General features: G+C 39.6%; 1 non-coding gene across 1 annotated transcript; it reads left to right on the plus strand.

Moving 5' to 3' along the window:
* Positions 1-541: 541 nt before the first annotated feature.
* On the plus strand, positions 542-649 carry LOC148547132 (small nucleolar RNA R71). The gene has a single exon (XR_015898951.1). It is a non-coding gene; the product is annotated as a small nucleolar RNA R71 (small nucleolar RNA).
* Positions 650-8,341: the final 7,692 nt, after the last annotated feature.

Here is an 8,341-nt window from a genome sequence, read left to right on the forward strand (position 1 = left end):
TCTGTTGCTGAGTGGATGATGGAAAATGTTTATTATTGTTAAACCTGTTTCTTCCACCATTATTAAAGCCTTGTTGAGGCTTTTGCTGATCCTTCCATGAGAAATTTGGATGATTTCTCTATGATGAGTTATAGGTGTTTCCATAAGGTTCACCTAAGTAATTTACCTCTGCTATTGCAGGGTTCTCAGGATCATAGGCTTCTTCTTCAGAAGGCGCCTCTTGAGTACTGTTGGATGCAGCTTGCATTCCATTCAGACTCTGAGAAATCATATTGACTTGCTGAGTCAATATTTTGTTCTGAGCCAGTATGGCATTCAGAGTATCAATTTCAAGAACTCCTTTCTTCATAGGCGTCCCATTACTTACAGGATTCCTCTCAGAAGTGTACATAAACTGGTTATTAGCAACCATGTCAATGAGTTCTTGAGCTTCTGCAGGAGTTTTCTTTAGGTGAATGGATCCACCAGCAGAAGTGTCCAATGACATCTTTGATAGCTCAGATAAACCATCATAGAATATATCCAGGATGGTCCATTCTGAAAGCATGTCAGAAGGACACTTTTTGGTCAACTGTTTGTATCTTTCCCAAGCTTCATAGAGGGATTCACCATCTTTTTGTTTGAAGGTTTGAACATCAACTCTAAGCTTGCTCAGCTTTTGAGGAGGAAAGAACTTGGCTAAGAAAGCCGTGACCAGCTTATCCCAAGAGTTCAGGCTATCTTTAGGTTGAGAGTCCAACCATATTCTAGCTCTGTCTCTTACAGCAAAAGGGAAAAGCATGAGCCTGTAGACTTCAGGATTTACTCCATTAGTCTTAACAGTATCACAGATCTACAAGAATTCAGTTAAGAACTGAAAAGGATTTTCAGATAGAAGTCCATGAAACTTGCAGTTTTGCTGCATAAGAGAAACTAGCTGAGGTTTCAGCTCAAAGTTGTTTGCTCCAATGGTAGGGATGGAGATGCTCCTTCCATGTAAATTGGAATTAGGTGCAGTAAAGTCACCAAGCATTCTCCTTGCATTATTGTTGTTGGGTTCGGCTGCCATCTCCTTTACTTGTTCGAAATTTTCAATGAGGTTGTCTCTGGATTGTTGTAATTTAGCTTCTCTTAGTTTCCTCTTCAGAGTCCTTTCAGGTTCTGGATCAGCTTCAACAAGAATGCCTTTTTCTTTGTCCCTGCTCATAAGAAAGAGAAGAGAAAGAGAAAAGAAGAGGAATCCTCTATGTCACAGTAAAGAGGTTCCTTATTGTTAGTGGAAGAAGAAAAGAAGAAAAAAATTCGAACACAGATGGAAGAGGGGGTTCGAATTTGGGTGAGATGAAATGTTAGTAGATGAATAAATAAATAGAAGGAGATAAGGGAGAAGAATTTTCGAAAATTTTTTTGAAAAAGGGTTAGTGATTTTTGAAAATAGTTTTTGAAAAAGGTTAGTAGTTTTCGAAAATCAAAATCAAAAATTAAAATAATTAGTTAATTAAAAAGAAATTTTGAGAAAGGGGGAAGATATTTTCGAAAATTAGGGAGAGAGGGAGTTAGTTAGGTAGTTTTGAAAAAGATAAGAAACAAACAAAAAGTTAGTTAGTTAGTTGAAACAAATTTGAAAATCAATTTTTGAAAAGATAAGAAGATAGGAAGTTAGAGAAGATATTTTGAAATCAAATTTTTTTTGAAAAAGATAAGATAAGAAGATATTTTTGAAAAGATATGATTGAAATTAGTTTTGAAAAAGATTTGATTTTTAAAATCACAATTAATGACTTGATTCACAAGGAATCACAAGATATGATTCTAGAACTTTAAAGTTTGAATCTTTCTTAACAAGCAAGTAACAAACTTGAAATTTTTGAATCAAAACATTAATTGATGATGTTATTTTCGAAAATTATGATGTAAAATTAAGAAAAAGATTTTTGAAAAATATTTTTGAAATTTTTGAAAATAACTAAAAAAATTGAAAAAGATTTGATTTTTGAAAAAGATTTTGAAAAAGATAAGATTTTCAAATTGAAAATTTGATTTGACTCATAAGAGACAACTAGATTTTAAAATTTTTTGAAAAAGTCAAATCTAATTCTCGAGATTTTAAGAGAGAAAAAGGGAAAGATATTATTTTTTTATTTTTTTGAATTTTTATGATGAGAGAGAAAAACAAGAAAAATGATGCAATGCATGAAAGTTATGGATCAAAACAATGAATGCATGCAAGAATGCTATGAATGTCAAGATGAACACCAAGAACACTATGAAGATCATGATGAACATCAAGAACACATCTTTGAAAAATTTTTAATGCAAAGAAAACATGCAAGACACCAAACTTAGAATTCTTTAATGCTTAGACACTAAGAATTCAAGAATGCATATGAAAAATAAGAAAAGACACAAAACATGCAAATGCAAAGATCAAACAAGAAGACTTACCAAGAACAACTTGAAGATCATGAAGAACACCATGAATGCATGAATTTTTTTCGAAAAATGCAAGATGAATATGCAATTGACACCAAACTTATAACATGACACATGACTCAAACAAGAAACACAAAAATATTTTTTTGATTTTTATGATTTTATAAATTTTTTTTTGTATTTTCTTTTAATTTAATTTTTTTTTTGAAAACAAAGGAAAAATTTTTGAAAGATTTTTTTGTAAAAATTTTGAAAACTTTTTGAAAAGAAAACGAAAAGAAAGTTACCCAATCTGAGCAACAAGATCAACCGTCAGTTGTCCAAACTCGAACAATCCCCGGCAACGGCGCCAAAAACTTGGTATGCGAAATTGTTACTCAAGTTGTGAATTGTTGTTCGAAATTGATTCCTGGCAATGGCACCAAAAATGGATGCACAGAACCATGGTCTAAACATATCTCCACAACTTCGCATAACTAACCAGCAAGTGCACTAGGTCGTCCAAGTAATACCTTACGTGAGTAAGGGTCGAATCCCACGGAGATTGTTGGTATGAAGCAAGCTATGGTCACCTTGTAAATCTCAGTCAGGCAGATATAAAATAGTAATGGGGTTTTCGAAATTAAATAATAAAAGAAGGATAGAAATACTTATGTAAATCATTGGTGAGAATTTCAAATAAGCGTATGGAGATGCATTCGTTCCTCTGAACCTCTGCTTTCCTGCTGTCTTCATCCAATCAGTCTTACTCCTTTCTATGGCTGGCTGTATGCAAGAGCATCACCATTGTCAGTGGCTACATCCCCTCCTCTTGTGAAAATGGTCCAAGATGCCCTGTCACGGCACGGCTAATCATCTGAGGTTCCCGATCATGCTGGAATAGGATTCACCCTCCTTTTGCGTCTGTCACTACGGCCAGCACTCGCGAGTTTGAAGCTCGTCACAGTCATTCAATCATTGAATCCTACTCGGAATACCACAGACAAGGTTTAGACTTTCCGGATTCTCTTGAATGCCGCCATCATTCTAGCTTACACCACAAAGATTCTGATTAAGAGATCTAAGAGATAATCATTGAATCGAAGGTAGAACGGAAGTGGTTGTCAGGCACGCGTTCATAGGGAATGATGATGATTGTCACGTTCATCACATTCAGGTTGAAGTGCGAATGGATATCTTAGAAGCGAAATAAGATGAATTGAATAGAAAACAGTAGTACTTTGCATTGATCTTTGAGGAACAGTAGAGCTCCACACCTTAATCTATGGAGTGTAGAAACTCTACCGTTGAAAATACATAAGTGATAATGGAGTTCATTGGTCTCGGCCCCAGAGGGGAACCGGAGTAACCAAGACTAATATGATCCAAACATAAAACTCAGGATGTCTAATACAATAGTAAAAAGTTCTATTTATAATAAACTAGCTACTAGGGTTTACAGAAGTAAGTAATTGATGCATAAATCCACTTCCGGGGCCCACTTGATGTGTGCTTGGGCTGAGCTTGAATGTTACACGTGCAGAGGTCCTTCTTGGAGTTGAACGCCAGGTTGTAACGTATTTCTGGCGTTCAACTCTGGTTTGTGACTTGTTTCTGGCGTTTAACTCCAGACAGCAGCGTAGAACTGGCGTTCAACGCCCTTTTACGTCATCTAAACTCGGCCAAAGTATGGACTATTATATATTGCTGGAAAGCCCTGGATGTTTACTTTCCAATGAAATTGGAAGCGCGCCATTTTGAGTTCTGTAGCTCCAGAAAATCCACTTTGAGTGCAGGGAGGTCAGAATCCAACAGCATCAGCAGTCCTTCTTCAACCTCTGAATCTGATTTTTGCTCAAGTCCCTCAATTTCAGCCAGAAAATACCTGAAATCACAGAAAACACACAAACTCATAGTAAAGTCCAGAAATGCGAATTTAACATAAGAACTAATGAAAACATCCCTAAAAGTAACTAGATTCTACTAAAAACATACTAAAAACAATGCCAAAAAGCGTATAAATTATCCGCTCATCACCAGACCTCTTTCCAGGGTTTACTTATAACTTGGGTTGACTTGGTCCGACTTCTTAACGTCGGCCAGTCTTTAAGTTATTATTTAGCAATCCATAAGACCTCGTCAGGTTCTTTTTCCGGATCACTTTCGATAACTTCTTGCATTATTTTGTGTTCATCTTTGTCGATTTGTAGAAGGTGGTTTCTATCTTTGTTTGGTCGGCCTTTAGATGAATCACGTTTTCATCTTTATCGTGATCGTGCAGTGAATCTGTTTTTCACTTTTTGCCGATCTGTTGCTTTAATATCGGACGATGAATGCTTCAGATTAATGCGTCTTGAGAATTTGTAGAATATCTAAAATATATTTTATTCAAAAGAAAGTGCAAATATATACATGCGGGAGTTTTTCATCCCTTTAAGTTGAATAATTTCTGAATCTCAACTTGGTGCCTCATTAAAAAACCTTTTCAGGAAAAAGAGTGCATCCTATGATGAGATCTTTTATCTTTTCTAACTATAGTACCTTCTTAGGTTGCAGGCGTGCCATGATCTGGGAAGCTCTCGTCCATCGAGTTCGGACAGTCTGTAGTAGCCTTTCCCAAGTACTTCTATGACTTGGTAGGGTCCTTTCCAGTTTGCTGCCACCTTTCCTTCTCCGGGTCAAGTTGTTCCAATATCATTTCGGATTAGGATGAGATCATTCTCAGCGAAGCCTCTTGGCACTACCTTTTGATTATATCTGGAAGCCATTCGACGTTTTAGTGCTTCTTCCCTGATCCGATCTCTTTCTTGAATTTCAGGAAGTAGGTCGAGCTCTTCTCTTTGAAGTTGGGAGTTGGCTTCCTCATTGTAATGAACCACTCTTGGCGACCCTTCCTCGACCTCTACTGGGATCATTGCTTCCGTTCCGTATGCTAATCGGAAGGGTGATTCCTTTGTGGTAGAATGTGGCGTCGTTCGATATGCCCATAGGACTTGTGGAAGCTCTTCAGCCCAGGCTCCCTTTGCGTCTTGTAATCTCCGTTTTAACCCAGCCAATATGACTTTGTTGGCAGCTTTGGCCTGTCCATTGGCTTGAGGATGTTCGACAGAGGTGAACTGGTGCTTTATGTTAAAGTCTGCTACTAATTTTCTGAAGCCTGCATCTGTGAATTGAGTGCCATTGTCTGTGGTGATGGAGTATGGAACCCCAAACCTTGTGACAATGTTCCTATATAGGAATTTTTGGCTTCTTTGAGCAGTGGCATTGGCTAGGGGCTCTGCCTCGATCCACTTTGTGAAATAGTCTACCCCTACTATGAGGAATTTAACTTGTCCCGATCCCTGGGGGAAGGGTCCGAGAAGATCGAGTCCCCATTTTGCAAATGGCCAAGGTGAGGTTACGCTGATGAGCTCTTTTGGTGGAGCGATGTGGAAGTTGGCATGTTTCTGGCACGGCGGGCATGTCCTTACAAACTCTGTAGCTTCCTTTTGTAGAGTTGGCCAATAAAATCCCGCCCGGAGTACTTTTTTGGTGAGTGCTTGTGCTCCGAGATGATTACCACAAATGCCAATGTGTACTTCCTCTAAAACTTTCCTTGTGTTGGAGGTCGGCACACATTTTAACAGTGGTATTGAAATCCCTCTTTTATATAGGGTGTTGTTTATGATAGTGTTGTACTGAGCCTCCCGTTTTAACCTCTTTGCCTCCTTTTCATCTGTGGGGAGTGTTTCTATTTTGAGGTAATTAATTATGGGGGTCATCCATCCTTGATCCTGACTTGTTATGGCTAAGACTTCTTTCTCTTCCGAGATTGACGGGTTCTGTAGCATTTCCTAGATGAGGCTTCTATTGTTGCCCCCTGGTTTGGTGCTGGCTAGTTTTGAGAGTGCGTCAGCTCGGGCATTTTGTTCGCGGGGTATGTGGCAGATCTTATACTCCCCGAGTTGTCCGAGCTGTTTCTTGGTTTTATCCAAATACTTTTTCATGGTGGGATCTTTGGCTTGGTATCTCCCTGTTATTTGTGAGGTGACTACTTGTGAATCGCTGAAGATGTTGAGTTTTTGAGCTCCAACCTCCTTAGCCAGCTTCAAACCAGCTAGTAACGCTTCATATTCCGCCTGGTTGTTTGAGGCCGGGAACCCAAATTTGAGGGAAAGCTCAACTTGGGTTCCTTGGTTGCTTTCTATTATCACACCTACGCCGCTTCCAGTCTTATTCGAGGACCCGTCCACGTAGAGATTCCATTCTGTGGAGGTTTCCAGGGTATCTGTGAATTCTGCAATGAAGTCAGCCAAATACTGTGATTTGATGGCTATTCGAGCTTTATATTGGAGGTCGAACTCGGATAACTCGACTGCCCATTGTAAAATTCTGCTTGCTAGATCTGTTTTCTGCAATATCTTTTTTATGGGCTGGTCGGTCCGAACTTTAATGGTGTGAGCCTGGAAGTACGGGCGAAGTCGTCGAGATGTCAGTATGAGAGCATAGGCAAACTTTTCTATTTTTTGGTAGTTCAGCTCGGATCCATGCAACACTTTACTAACGAAGTATACAGGTTGTTGTCCTTTTTCGTCCTCTCGAACTAGTGCTGAGGCTACTGCTCGACTTCCTACCGCAAGGTACAATACGAGTGGTTCTTCCTCTCGTGGTCGAGTTAGGACAGGTGGTCGTCCCAGGAAACTTTTGAAATCCTGGAAGGCTTGCTCGCATTCCATTGTCCATTCAAAGTTCTTTCCTTTCCTTAAAGTGGCATAGAAAGGAAGAGATCTTATCGCTGATCTCGCTAGGAATCTGGACAAGGCTGCCAATCTCCCGTTAAGTTGTTGTACTTCTTTGACACAAGTCGGGCTCTTCATGTTGAGTATAGCCTGGAATTTATCCGGATTTGCCTCAATTTCTCTTTGTGTGAGCATAAAACCCAAGAACTTGCCCGCTTCTACTGCAAAAGTGCATTTTGCGGGGTTGAGGCGCATGTCATGCTTCCTTATAGTGTCGAACACTTGGGCTAGGTCGGACAATAATGTCTCTTCACTTTGTGTCTTTATTAACATGTCGTCTACGTAGACTTCCATGATTTTTCCGATATGATCTGAAAAGACTTTATTCATTAGCCTTCGATAAGTAGCTCCCGCGTTCTTGAGACCAAAAGGCATCACAATGTAGCAGTAATTTGCTTTTGGTGTTAAAAAAGAGGTATTTTCTTGATCTGGTGGATACATGGGAATTTGGTTGTATCCCAAATATGCATCCATAAATGAGAGGTATCTATATTCGGATGAAGCATCTACCAGAGCGTCGATACTTGGGAGTGGGTAAGGATCTTTTGGGAAGGCTTTGTTGAGATCGGTGTAGTCGGTGCACATTCGCCACTTCCCATTTGATTTTTTCACCAAGACGACGTTAGCTAGCCATAGTGGGTACTTGACTTCTCTTATGAATCCTGCCTCCAATAGTGCTTGTACCTGTTCTTCCACAGCTTGGGATCGTTCTGGCCCAAGTTTTCTTCATCTCTGCTGTACCGGCCGAGATCCTGGATAGACCGCCAACTTGTGACACATTAGCTTGGGGTCTATGCCTGGCATGTCAGCAGCTTTCCATGCGAAGAGATCGACATTATCTCGTAAAAATTGTACTAGTAATTCTTTTACATCTCCCATTAGGATCGTGCCAATATTAGGTTTTTTGTCCGAGGTGTCTCCGATCTGAACTTTCTCTACTTCACCTTCGGGCTGCAGACGGAGTTCTTCACGTCTCTGAATTCCACCAAGCTCAATTGTATGGAACTCTTCTCCTCTGCCTCTGAGGTTTAGACTTTCGTTATAACAGCGGCGTGCCGTCTTTTGATATGCTTTTGTTGTAGCTATCCCTTCTGTAGTTGGGAATTTCATGCACAGATGTGGAGTTGAGACTACTGCGCCGAGTTGATTTAGTGTTGTCCGACCTATTAGGG

This window comes from Arachis ipaensis, chromosome B8 (assembly GCF_059453495.1).
Source record: "Arachis ipaensis isolate K30076 ecotype BB chromosome B8, ASM5945349v1, whole genome shotgun sequence".
In the NCBI taxonomy this organism is placed as follows: domain Eukaryota; kingdom Viridiplantae; phylum Streptophyta; class Magnoliopsida; order Fabales; family Fabaceae; genus Arachis; species Arachis ipaensis.